Here is a 15,005-nt window from a genome sequence, read left to right as displayed (position 1 = left end):
TGAGATATGCTTCTCCCTCGCCGTAGTACGAGTGTATACATATAGAGAATGAATACAGATACATACCCACATATGAATATATACATATGCAGGCAAACATGGACCCATATGTTGTTAGATTTTATATATATATATATATATATATATATATATATATATATATATATATATATATGTAGACAACAAGATATGAATATACATGCATGCATACATATGCAGATATATCTGTATATATTAATATAAATAGATATATATATGTTACAGTAAATATATACATGTATATAGCTAGGATATGATACAGCACTTACGGGTAACATATTTTGACAGGCCAGGCATATGTTGGCGGGAGGTCCAATAAACAAATGAGTAACACGTAGCATCACCCCCCACCCCCCAGCTAGGCCAGAGAGACATACAGACACACAATAAAGGTAAATACACCAATGCTTCCCAGACCACTGGCAGGAAACTACCAGTGGGAGAGATCTGCAAGGTCTACACTTGAAACATAGACATCGATGCCCCTTGTGGGATACCAAAAATTAATGACCGGAGCCAGGCCCTGTAATGATTGCTCCGACCAGGCTGTAGATGTACACGGACCAGTAGGTTGTGCAAGCCTGATAACACATGGGTTGACACAACATACGACATGTGAAACACATGGAGCGTGGGCAGTGTGTAGTGGTGTGTTGATACGTCACCTGCACCCACAGTAAGAATGAGTGCTGTAGAGGAGTGGCAGGTAGGGGAACTATGGGTATGCAATTATGGGCTTAGGCATGCAGGTGTTGGCTGGTAGAGCCATATTAGGACCACCCCGTGGATGTAAGTTATATTCCGATATAGCATAGCAGACACCCATACCTAGCAACCAAATAAACAGAGTTCCAATGCGGAAAAAAAAAAGTGATAACCACTAAATGCACTAATGGAGAAAACGTCAAACGCCAGATTCCCTAACCTTATCCAAAACTTTATTGTATAACAAGCAACATAAACCATAAAATGCTTAATGAATCACCGCATTTTTCATCTATTACACAGACTTCATCAGTGATGTATCCCACCCCATCGTGTAGATGTATATGTGAGTGGTTATGTCCAGCATATAGGTACATAAATATATAGAGAGATATCAGGAACATACCATGTGGCAACAAAGCATTACAAATGAATGAAACGGGAAACACCAGCGATGCCTGTATTAAGTAGTGGTGTTGTTCTATGTAATCTGAAGACTCCCTCTGACAAACATGTGTCATTCATACATGCAAACAGTTGTGCATTGGCTGTATACATCACTCTGTGCATGTAATGTACATTAACACAACAGTACCTGTCCAATCATTATGTGTGAATAGTACTCATGCAAGGTGCTGTGTGCAACATCCTCATTATGATAAATGTAAATGGGGTAACCATAGAGGGGCCGGTAGTGTTGTGTGTACAATGGGGTCATCCTCATCACGTGAACCATTTAGGAGTGATGTGCATACCAGGATCGTGCACCTGAGGGACAGGGGAGAGGATAACAGGATTATGTTGTGATGCATATTAAAAGGGTTACATGTGTCCCGTGGGAACGTGTGTGAAATGGACAGCTATGTACAGGGCAGATGTTGTCCTAGGAGCCGATTGGCCTGATGTTTCTGTAGGGTGAGGGTCGGATGTGGGGAAGGAGTGTAGGTATGGCTGTGGAGGATAGGTAGGGTAGGATCATAGACAAGACAGCATACAGGGTTGGTATATGACACATGTGGGGGGAGACACCTCGGTTGGGGATGGGTGTTTAACATTCACAAACCCATGGGAAACAGTGGGACGGAGGTCCCCAGCCATGGGCAGCTGCCAATGCACCTAAACAGCTGAAAAGGAGGCAGTGCTGGGGGCTGTCCAGGAGGGGCAGCATCACCCTGTAAATGTGATGCTTGAGCTTGTGTAAATGGCTTCGGAACCCCTTAGTGAGCACCCAGTGCAACACGTCCAGGACTGCACGACAGCAGACTTGTACCTGTCTGGTCCTGCTCCCAGGGTGACATGTCCCATCCTCAGTGGTGGTACCACCAGAAGGTGGTGCAGAGCCAACAGAGGTTGATGTCCAAGGCTGGGCCCCAGATGTGCTGGTGCCTGGTGCCATGGTTAGCTAAAGTGGGACAGGAGGTTCTGCCGGGACCTCCCAACCCATTCAGTCTATGGTTTTGCAGTTTAAACCCCCATATGGCTTAGTGATAGACAACAGCATGCAGGATTACCTACAGCAATATGCATCAATATCAACATCAACCCAACACAACAGATGGTATACATTTGCAGAGGGAGCACAACACATGCATATATACTGCATGCCATCTGTACAATGTGAAGTAGACGTGTGACCGCAGCTATGAACAGTTGCCCATTATTGGCTTGTCACTGGGAACCCCAGACAGTGTCTGCTATACCACTGTTTCATGTGACATATGTCCAGTCAGGGATGCGATGGCAGTAACACATCCCTATCATCATGTACTGTCTGCAATCCTTACACTATGCTCCTGCTGTGCACAGATGTGTGTTCAGTGTGTAACACAGGAAACAAATAGTTCCACACTCTGACCAGTTCACAGAGTCCCTACAGCTGGGGGTCCCCCACAAACAGAGTACTGTCATGTCTGTATTAAAACATGCAAAATAGCCATTACCAAACACAACATGTTAAACAGGCAGTAGTCTTAATGCAGCATAGCTACACTTACATGCTGTAGTCATGTGTTGCACATCACCCTGCTGTCTTTAGGCTATTTCCTACTTTGTATGATGTTTGAGATACATCCAGATATCATCTGTGATGCCGTTTTAGAACACCACATCCGGATACCACTTACAGCGACTGTCATGGCCAAATACCAACATGTTTTTGTCATCTGCATCCAATATGCAGATGACTCCACACTTATATGCTTTGCCACTTCCCCATCAGAACTTCAGTCTCTAACCCAAAAGACTGTTAGCACAGCTGAAAATTGGCTTCTGCATAGATGTCTTATCTTAAACCCAAAAAAAAACAAAAATGCTATTACTCATCCCCCCACCCGTAGAACCTCCCCACTTAAACTGTACTGTAACCTCTAGTAAGGGGACTATTATATTGCCTGATCCTACCACTTAACTACTCGGGGTTCTAATTGATAATAACCTCTCTTATGAGCCTCACATCAAAAACACTATAAAAACAGTTAATAAGAAATTAGGTTCTGTCTACAGGATCAAACCCTTTCTAACTCCACTAGCCAGGATCACCATTGCCTGTACCCACATTATCTCTACTCTGCTTTATACCTCCTATCTATACCAAATTATGTAAAAGTGCTCTGAGCAAACTGTCTACCTCTTACAACAATATTGCCAGATTTGCTGCAGGGTCCTCCTATAGAGCCCATCATTGTATCAATCTGAAGCAACTAGGCTGGCTAGAATTGCCAAATCTAATACTATTCAGCCAAGTAATAGTAGCCCACAAGATCCTGTATCAACCAGAAAATATACCTATACTCATTTCCCTAGTCACCCCTATAATAATCTAAAAACCCTGCGCTCATCTAATAAACTACTAGTACAAATATCTAAATCTAATGACTCAGCTAGTGACACTCTGTTCTCTAATACAGTGGGTAAAACCTGGAACAGTCTCCTCAATCACCTAATTTCCCTATCCTCAGCCAACCTATTTAAAAGTAAACTTAAACCCTACCTTAAATCACACTGGCTATGCCCCTGTGCTAACCCCGAATAAATAACTAACCCTTCCCATAATACCCTGTTTCTTATTACATTATCTTATTTAGGGCATGCACCTATGTATATATTGTTAACTTTATTAACTATAACCAGTCTACTCTTTGGACCTCATGTGTAATTTTACAGTATGAGTGTGTCCATGTACTGCTTCCAATGAATATGCACTATATTTCGTTTTTTTGACATTTTTTTTGTGTGACTTTCTAATTAATAGTTCCAATGTCTTTGTAAATATCATTGTCTTTGTGTACTTTTTTTTGAAACTTGTGGAGCTTTTCTCCCCAGGCCTCCACTGAAAATGGACATACATCCAGTTGGACTAGCCTGGTCAACAAATGTAAAATAAAATAAATAAATAAATACATTTTTCCTAGATAGTGTACTGTTTATCATGCAAATGGCTATGGGAACACCATCACAGCTGTTCCACATGCAATCAGCTAGAGGAGGACTGCAATAGGTGCAGAGGTCATCACCTGATCATGTCCATCACTTACAATATACATGCTGCTGCTGAACAGGTGTGCAACTCCACATCTGCCAGAGAGTGTGTAGGTGGGACAGGCAAAGTACAAAAGAGAAGGGCTTGGAGACTTAACCCTAAGCATCATCTGCCACATGCCTAACAGTACAGTGGTCAAACCCCTGACTGACTAGTCATTAGCATTACATGTGCATGACATTACTACATGTGCCACAAAGCTGACATATTGCTGTGCTGTAAGAACATATATGTGTTTAGGTGAGAGACATCTGCAACAGAGATATAGTAGACATACATTAGGTGTGGCACACATGGCTGTCCACGTGAATGGATGCCATTGTCACCATGGCCACACTCTCTAATGGGCTCGTATTGACACTCTTTGCCAGGGCCACAAATACACAACCTATTTAGTTTGCCACACTGCAGTAATGCACAGGACTACATGCACCACAGGGGATATCTGGAGGTTCTAAGGGCTAGGGCATGTGAAAGTGTTTGACATCTGTTGGTATGCCAACGAAGGTTATACAGGGAGTGACTGTGGTTGGGAGCATCATAACCCACGTGCAGACACAAGGTGCCAGTACTGACATGCATGTATGCATTGCTGCATGGGTGTGTAGTGGTTGGCTGTGCATGATGGCTGTACAATGCTGGGTGAGGGGTACTCCTTGGCATCGCGTCAACCGACAATGGTGTGCAGTGCAAGGGTGTAGTGTCTGCAATGTCCCACACAGATGGCTACTGCATGATCTGCCCAGACATCCTGGTTACCAATGTGTATGGCCATAGCTTTGCAATGCATGTCATGTCTGTGTTTGATAGTCCTTCACATGGACATTGCCTGGGATGTGCATGTCCCACAATACTGTGCAGTGACATGTACAGGTGTACCTGGTTTGGCAGGCACATGTTGTGTACACAGACTGTTATCCCCCGATATGCCAATACTGTCCTGGTGTGGAGAAACCTGCTTATAGTGAGCAGGTCGACCCTGTACCTGCATTGATAATATGGTACAGGTATTCCCTGGTGTCAGTGGAATTGGTCCATACAGGGCACATGTGGATGGAATTGTATGGCCTCTGTGGATCACATTTGATGGCACCACATATGTTGCAGGCATCCAGTGGGGAACATAGTGAAGGCACAATGTCTGCATATATGTGCCTATTGTACCACTGTACAGGGTGCCATGTCCTCTGCAGGCAACTGCATTCACACCATGCCTACTATCTGTCATCAATGTGCATGGTACTAGCAACATAGTGGGATATCCTAGGCAACTGTGTTTGTGCATGGCACATGGGTGCAGGACATATACTCTGGTACTAGTATGGTTGCATACTTTGTTCACTAGGCCTTTTGCCAGATGTAGGGGTATGGCTTGCCAACACAGTCCCATGGCTGACTGACAGCTGTACTCCTTGTGAGGTGGCCAATGTGTCATAAGACGGACACCATATAGGAAAACTACAAAATCCGCTCTCCAACATTTCCAATGGTAAGACACTCACAGCCACCTGTACACAGGCTGTGACAGACAAACACACACTTGCCATGTCCTGTATATGATCCCCTACCTACCATAGCACACTGCAGCAATACACTTTTAGGGCACACGCTACGGTGAATACTGGGTTACAGCACACCTACAGTTGTAGACCTAGGTGGGTGACAAAAGCAGGATTGACAAAGGTGGTCATGTGATTTTTACAGAGAGTGCATACTCAACAAAGCTCTGTACTTGCCTCACGCAGGCAGACACACACACACACACAAACACACACACACACACACACACACACACACACACATACACACAAACACACATCTGGCATGTCTGGGATTAGAACACCGACCTAACTACTTTAGCACACTACAGCATTACTCAGTTACAGAACGCGCTATCGACATTACTGGGTCACAGCACTCCCAGAGGTGTATTTCTAGGTGGGTGACATCATCAGCCTTGCCAAAGGTGGGTATAGGAATTGTATGGAGTGTGAGCAGTCTAAAAGCATTATTCAGTCCTCAGGCAGATGGGGACAAACACACACACACACACACACACACACACACACACACACACACACACACACACACACACACACACACCTGGCATGTCTGGGATTAGAACACCGACCTAACTACTTTAGCACACTACAGCAGTACTCAGTTACAGAACGCGCTACCAACATTACTGGGTCACAGCACTCCCAGAGGTGTATTTCTAGGTGGGTGACATCATCAGCCTTGCCAAAGGTGGGTATAGGAATTGTATGGAGTGTGAACAGTCTAAAAGCATTATTCAGTCCTCAGGCAGACGGGGACAAACACACACACACACACACACACACACACACACACACACACACACACACACACTTGGCAAGTCTGGGATTAGAACACCGACCTAACTACTTTATTACACTACAGCATTACACAGTTACAGAACGCGCTACCGAGATTACTGGGGCACAGTACTCCCATAGGTGTATTTGTAGGTGGGTGACACCATCGGCCTTGCCAAAGGTAGGTATTGGAATGGTATGGAGTGTGAGCAGTCTAAAAGCATTATTTAGTCCTCAGGCAGACAGAGACAAACACACACACACAGACACACACACACACACACACACACACACACACACACACACACACACACACACACACACACACACACACACACACACACACACACAAAAACACACACGCCAGTGGTGGGAAAGGAACACCTGCCTATCTACAGATCATTATTACAATACTACATAGTTATGAGTCACGCCACACAGACTACACATTTCAAGGCTGCCATTATGACCTTCTAAGAATGCAGACATCAGCAGGGATGCTGGCAGTTAAGATGTACATTCCTGTGAACCTGTGTGTTTAAAGTAGGACTCTATCCTGGCCTGCAGTATGCCCTTCTGTGGAATGGACAACTACTATCACTATACAGGGTTACAATGGCCATGCCCATGCACATAGAGGCACATAACTGACACAAGATGTCACTGGGCATGCTCACACACTTAGTAGCACAGGGCTGTCTGGGATGCACTCTGATTCTAAACACGGAATGCCACAGTAGCCATGCTATTACAATTAGACATAAAGAGCACATTGTACTGGACTCTGGTGTTAGTAGTTGTCATTGTTAGCAGGAACGCTGCTCTACATACATCTGACACCAGTCTTATACACAATGTCTGCTGCTGTCTGTCACCTTAGATGTACCATTTTATACCAAGCACAATACCGCCACTCGCAGTGATGTCTTTCTAGTAGTGGAAAATGCTTGACCAACACAATGAGCCTTGCTAGGAGTGGCAAATGTTTGACCGACACAATGAGCCAATGTCCTGCTGTAATTATGAGGTTGTCCAGTGTTTGTCATTCTGGGATGGCATGACTGACAGTAGACAGGCCTTTGACACATATCGCATGCATCCATGATTCAAGGGAGTGGGGATAATACCTAAGTCACATTCGCCCATATAGTGCCATTCCAAGACAAATGCCCTAAATACAGGCTAACACCCTGACACCTAGAGGACAACTGCATTGTATGTTTATGCTAACCAGTGCAAGATGTGTAGCATCCATAATCACAGCTGCTCACTGTAGATCCAACAATGGGGAGTACTGACATCTGTGCAGTGAGGAACACCTGGCTGAAGGCTCTGTAGTGTACAATAGCACTACCACCATATACCTCAGAACCAGAAATATGGGCCATAACACAGGTATGGACCACTCCAGGTGGTGGTGTCCCCACATACATAGAGGCCACTCACATGTACTGACCGGTACTCCCACAAAAGGCATCACAGATGAGTCAGGTGCAGGACACAGTGTCAAATGCTGCATTCTAGGATGTAATCCTCAGACATCACCATGCCCTCGGACCACCAACACACATCCATACATGCAGTAAGACATATAAGAGTACACCACCATGTGACCCTTGACCAGTGGACTGTACCAAGTGCTACATCAACTGTGCAGAGTACCCATGCACTGACACAGTTGCATCATGTGTTATGCAATGCAATGATGCCACTGTCTGTAACCAGGTCAGCTGTACACATACCAGGGGCCCTCAGTTATTTATAGCATTAGCGGATGACTGTTGCTGTACACCAGTAAACACCCTCATGTTTGAATATGACATACATGTACCTGCCTTGGATATGTACATGCCACACACACACACACACACACACACACACACACACACACACACACACACACACACACACACACCATACATGTAAATAGCATAGCTGTTGTTGTCCTTTGTGCAGACAGGTGGCTACAGTCATTACACACATGCACATGGAATGTAGGTCCATGGCTGCTGAATGCTAACAGTACATAAGGTGTGATATCAATGTTGACAGAGGTAACATTCCCTCTGTACCAGTCACCCATTACACCTATCATATCATACAACAGTCCATGTGTCATGAATGTCATTACACATGTCCACCAATTGCAATGCCGACAAACATGCCCAAATAACAGGATTGTAGGACCTACACACATGTACATGTAGTGGGGTGCTTTCAGATATCATGTGTGTGCAGTTGCTGATGTATGCAGGTGATGTGTATCTTAGTACATCATGCAGTTGCAATGCAGCCTCAACATTGCCAACTGTATAGGGTGATATGCTGAATGTACGGAAAGATGTACCTCAGGTATGGACAAATGTGTGGAAATAACTAAGTGGTGGGGCATCCTTGCAGATGGATGTTTGCTGAGGACGGCTCACAGGTGTGTCACAAGCGGTCCTACAATAACCTGTGTAACCGGCAAGCAATGATTTTGTTAAATGAAGGGCGTAACACACAACATAGACAGCGGTCAGGGTGACACTGAAGGAAAATCACTTGACACCTGTAACAGTTAAGATCTCCCATGTGCATATATCAGCACTGTTGCCAAAGGAAGTGCCAGTACACTTTGTAACGCGTGCAATACTGCCGTAAGTCGGTCATACATATCATGAGCTAGGCAGGTGTGTGATTCACAGTACTAGCATGTGTGGTTGCGTGTGTGTCCATATATGTCCCGTATGGTGGGGAATACATCTCAGTTGTTACTCACTCTCCTGTACACTAGTGTAGATATCTGTATAGACTGCAATGTAGAAAGCAGGACATAGGCAGGGGCGTGTATCTCACACATATGAGGTATCTGTATGTGCGTGACATAGGTGTACTCAATAGTGAATGCCACAATGTGTGTGTGTGTGTGTGTGTGTGTGTGTGTGTGTGTGTGTGTGTATGGCTGTCTGGTCCCTGGAGTGAGGATGTATGTTACCATACTGAACTGATAAGACCCCTCTCCCCATCCAGGCGATGCAATCTACTATCTGTGTTGATGTCTCCGATCATAGGCAATGCTGACTACCTGTACATGTGTATTCTCTATGGCACATCATGTAGGTGCACAGTACTGTAATGATGATTGGCACATAGGGAGGGGTCCTCACCTCAACAGTAGCAACTGTGTGTGAGTGTGTGTTACTGTGTCAGTGAATCTGTGAGTGTGTGGGTGTGTTACTGTGTCACTGAATACATGTGTGTCAATACCTGAGTGTGTGGGTGCAGTTGTGTGTTGGCATCCTGTCATGGGAATTTGTATTACTGCTTCCCAATGAGGCATCACACTTCCCACTGGCCTCTACCCTTGTAATCAGCTAGACTGCTCTCTTACCTCACTACTCCATGTAACTGTACCTGTGATGACACCCAGTATGGATGTCACATCTGTAGCCATAGTAGCTTAATACACAGCTATCATGCTCTTGGATCAGTAGACGTGTTTGGAACGTGGGACATACTCACTGTGATGTGGAAGCTGCAAAGCGCATGCTGGTATATTCATACATACCTGTGAGTAGTCCACATTGACATATCGGACACTTAACTGCAAATACTGACATCCACCAGCACGTGCAATTAGACCTGAAGGAGAAAAGCAGAACATCACAACCAACATGCAGTTACTGTTGTTACACAAGACACATACTGTTAACAGTACGAAATGCATTGTACACCTGTACAACATGGTATGTCTGCTGCCTGTCAACAGTACTCAACAATTGTAAGCTACACTTATCTTCCTAGTCTGTTCACCCTGTGCATCAGACCATATGAGCATGTCCCTGCACTGATGGTAAGGATGTCAGGGATGTGGCACAGGCATCATCATATGCACAGGATGGTAATGTTTGCCAGAGGCCTAGGCTGCACCATTGGATGACATCATGTTTGTGGGTTAGGGCCTTTGATCTAATTGGGTGTGTGTGGATGTTATGCATGTGTGTGTTGCGGTGCTCTACATATGTTTCCGGTGTGTGCGTGTATGTATGCACACAGTTTTGGCATGTGTCTGGCCTACACAGGGGTATTATTGACAGCTGTGGACTGTACAGGCCAGGTTTTACAGTTCATGGTGTCCGGCCACAGCCATGTGACCTGTGCCTGCCAGGGGTTGCACGGGCACTACCAGGCAGGGGTGCAGATTGGGTACTGTCTGATGACACTTGTCCACTGGAACCGTGTCCCTGTTGGGACCGTCCAGGGCCACGTGCACATGGCCTGCTGTGCTGTGGTGTGGGCAGCACAGCACCAGCTGCACTGTTGCTGCTTCTGCCACTGTGGGAGCGGGCATGTGAGGTAGCTCGTTCACGTAGACCTGAAAAAGGTGATGTGGCAGACCTACATCCACATTCACAATGTCTCACTCTTACCAGATGTTCCAACACATACAGCTCACGCTCGCGGATTGTCATGCCACGGTCAAGGACTCCAACCATGTCACCCAATCGTCTATCCAAAGCTTCAGCAATCTGCTGTTGAGCATTTACCATTGCCTGGATGTTGTTGTTTAAAGAAAGGACAGCAGCCCTCTGAAGCCTCTGATCTTCTCTGTTGTGCCATTCAGCACATGCCTGTGCCTCCATTACAGCTTGAAACATGTGTCTGGTGACACCGGCTGCTGCGCTCTGTCTTGCAGGGGCATGTTGGCCAGAGGTCCTCCTGTGAGCAGCACTGGCCACGTGCCTGTGTGGGGCATCATCAGTCAGTTGGCTGACACCATGGTGTGCAGGCACACCTTCCATAGCCCCCACACATTCCTATTCCAAGCTACCACACGCCATCTGTCCTTCCTCTATGGCCACTGGTGACGGGGTATGTGTAGGCATGAGATCTTTGTGCAGGGATGAGGTGGATATAGGTGGAATGACAAACAGTGGCACAGATTCAGCCCCTGACAACCCTGCCTGTGCCTCAATCATACATTCATCATCACTGCTAGAGTCTGTGGGGACACTAACATCAGATGGATCGCAGGAGGGCAACGCACCTACATCACCTGTGAGGGGCAGGCAAGAACTGTACACTACAATCTATACAATAGATACACACACACACACACACACACACACACACACACACACACACACACACACACACACACACACACACATACATACACACCGACATCAGCAAGGGGAATGTACTGTATCTGTGGGCTGATGTGGATACTGTACAGGTGACTGCTGTCATGTCGTGACACACTCAAGATGTTCAACACATCTTATGTGGTGGATTGATGTCACACCTACACAAGATGTGCACAGGCATGTAGGATGTCTAGTGTTCCATATCTACAATATAACCATTACACAAAGGCCATAGTTGGACCATGTGGAGCCAATGAACGACAGGGTGTACACACAAGCACATCACATCTACTGTGTGTGTTGCTTCATGTCTCTGGCCATCCTCCATGGCCATGTGTGTACATGTGTTGGCCAAATTATTGTGACGGGCGTCTATTTCACATGTCTGTGTTGTCCCATATGACATACACTCATAGATATCATATGTTCCACTGACAACAGGGCTATGCAGACAAAGAGTGGTATGTTTGGTATGTGGGATATGTTTTTCAGGATGGTTAGGCTGTGTTGCAGCAAGGCCACTAGATGTCATGGACATGTCAAGATAGCATATCACATTATGTGACATTCATAGCAGGGCTATGATCCACACCAGTGAATCCTGTGGGCTGGCCATACTCCAGCTCACTGTGTAGTGCTGTTTGTATTCCCCACATGTGTAGTTCTGATCTGTAGTACCTGTCCCTACAGTGAACAGCACCTGTTTGTGAGGTTTCATGTCGGTGTTTCACATAGTTTGCAAGTGTTGCACATGGGTAGCTATTGTGATGCATTGCAGGTCTGACCTGTATATTGTGACAGGACCATACATTATGTGTACATGTGGTAAAAGGCCACATGGCAGATAGATCTGTGCATTAAGATGCCTGATAAATAATAACAGTCTCACCTGCAATGGGCTGCTGTCACAGCAGAATGCCAGAGGTAGCTAAATAGTAGTAACACAGCAGTATGATAATTATCCATGCCTGTATGATAGCTACAGGGTGCAATGTGCATGTTAACACATACACCAGTACAATAGACTATACTATGGAGTATGCACATGTGTGCATACACAGAGTAGCATACTATAGTATGCGGCATGTGTGTATATATGCCTTGCATATAATGTTACATTGCATATCGTACAGTGACACATGTAACTATAAGGAATATAGTTGTTATAGGTGCAGTAGTGACTTACTAGCAACTCCAGGCTCGGTGGTTGAGAGACACCCACCTCCACAATATCGGCTAAGGCTTGTGGATGTTGTTCTGCAGGTGTCCCCAGGTTGGCCAGTAGCTCCTCGGTACGTGTGATTGGGGGCTGGGTTGGTGGCCCACCACTTATTGCACCTTGTTCCCTGGTGATTGCATTCGCATGCTGTTTTGCCCATCTAATGAGGCCTGTACAGTGTCTGCGCACCTGCTGGTATGTGCGGTTGTGGCCACCCACATCATTAACCCTCCTGCGATGTTCCATCCACTGGGCATCCCGCTGCTGTGCATCCTGTGGCACATGGCTGAACAGGATATCATGATTGTCATGTAGGTATGGGATGAGGGCCTCATCCTCTAAGTGGGTATAAGGGGGTAGCCTTGCATGCTGCATACCTAGAAGACATAATGATGGAGATAGGTCACAGTAACTCACAGAGACATACAGAGCTACAGCTGAACATGCATGTCTATCGCATTTATTATGATTAAATAGTTGTCTTTGCAAATCTACATGACACTGACACCACTGACATGTTTGTGTCACACACATGTGACACTCGATGATTGGATATTATCACCATATATGTGTGTTTGTCACCTGATTACATTGCTCATGCTCCATGTGGATGCTGTCTTGATGTGGGCATTTCTGTTTTCCTGTACTGGTGTTCCTACCTATCAGCACATGGATGGATTTGTCCACATTAAGGCAGTCGACCTTGATGCTGTGTATATGTCACATATAAAGACTTACACTGCCTTAACGGACATGACCTGTGACTCTGCAGACTTGCTCATGGAAGGTGTTACATGTATGTGTTTTGCTATATACATCTACATGGCACTGTACAGCAGTTCAACATCCTGCCATGTTTCACCTGTGTTGTACATGTGATACACATGGGATACTGGCTAGCCAGATGGTATTTGCAGGGTTGGATATCAACTATAGCATGTACAGTCATAGTCAACTAGTAGGCTATATGCCCTGTGCCATGTATGAATCTAGGATGAAAGGTTACCGAGCTGTAGCTGACAGGCGAGTCTCTGGGGCCAGGTGGAGCAGTACCGCATAACTGATCCACAGGGTTAATGATACATTTACCATGCAGTCATCACACCATGTCTGAAAGGGGGTGATGCTCAGCTTTGCTGGACAGGAATGCATAGTATGGCAGGACTATGTAAAGTGTATAGGACAAGGATCTGTCCAGCATGTGGTGATCCTAGTACCAGGAAGGTGGATGTCCATGAAGTATGTATTTGAGATCAGGATGTGTATGTGTAGCATGTCCAACATCACTGGGTTGGACATGGCTTTATTCATGGTAGGCATCATGCTACATAGTGGAGATGGGGAATGGGATGGCTGGTGTAGGCCATCTAAACATGTCCAATACCCCTAAAAGGGAATATGTGATTTGATATGGGTCACTTGAGTATTGAGTATGGCTGGACAATGATCTTTATATTCATGAATGTTACCCTGTCATGAGTAGGGTTGCCACATACGACTACCTGACAGGTGTGGTGATGTAACTATCACAGGAAAGACAACTGCCCAGCTGCATCTCTTACGCACAGTGTCCATTATGTTGACCACTGCCTAGCTGGTAGTTCTTGGGTACAGGGTTATTAACATATGGGTGACAATACAATATGTAGCTGTCAGATTGTGCCCATGTGTCACACACCTCACCCACAAAGCCCCTTCTGTATGTTGTCCACAGCACCCTGAGTCAGCTATTGCACCTAGGTCATAGTCATTCGCATACTTCAATAGGCAGATGCCTTCTGTTAGTCTGTGTGGTATAGGCTACAATGAGGGGGAGTACAATGAATTAACCCTGTCTTACTATAGCTGGCACTGGTGTGATGTGCATGTATTATTCAGACACCTTCTGTAGTGTTGGTTCTGCCAGCATTCCCGTTGCAAAACACTCCTATGACATAGGAATTTACATCTAGTATACTGAGCGTAGGTGGAACACAGTATGGGTGATGATGTCCTTTGACCTGGCAAAGTTATGATATGCAGTGTGAAATCAACCT

Source organism: Protopterus annectens, chromosome 2.part0 (genome assembly GCF_019279795.1).
Source record: "Protopterus annectens isolate FY-2018-M chromosome 2.part0, PAN1.0, whole genome shotgun sequence".
NCBI classification, from domain to species: Eukaryota; Metazoa; Chordata; order Ceratodontiformes; family Protopteridae; genus Protopterus; species Protopterus annectens.
Note: the sequence above shows the minus strand (reverse complement) of the source record.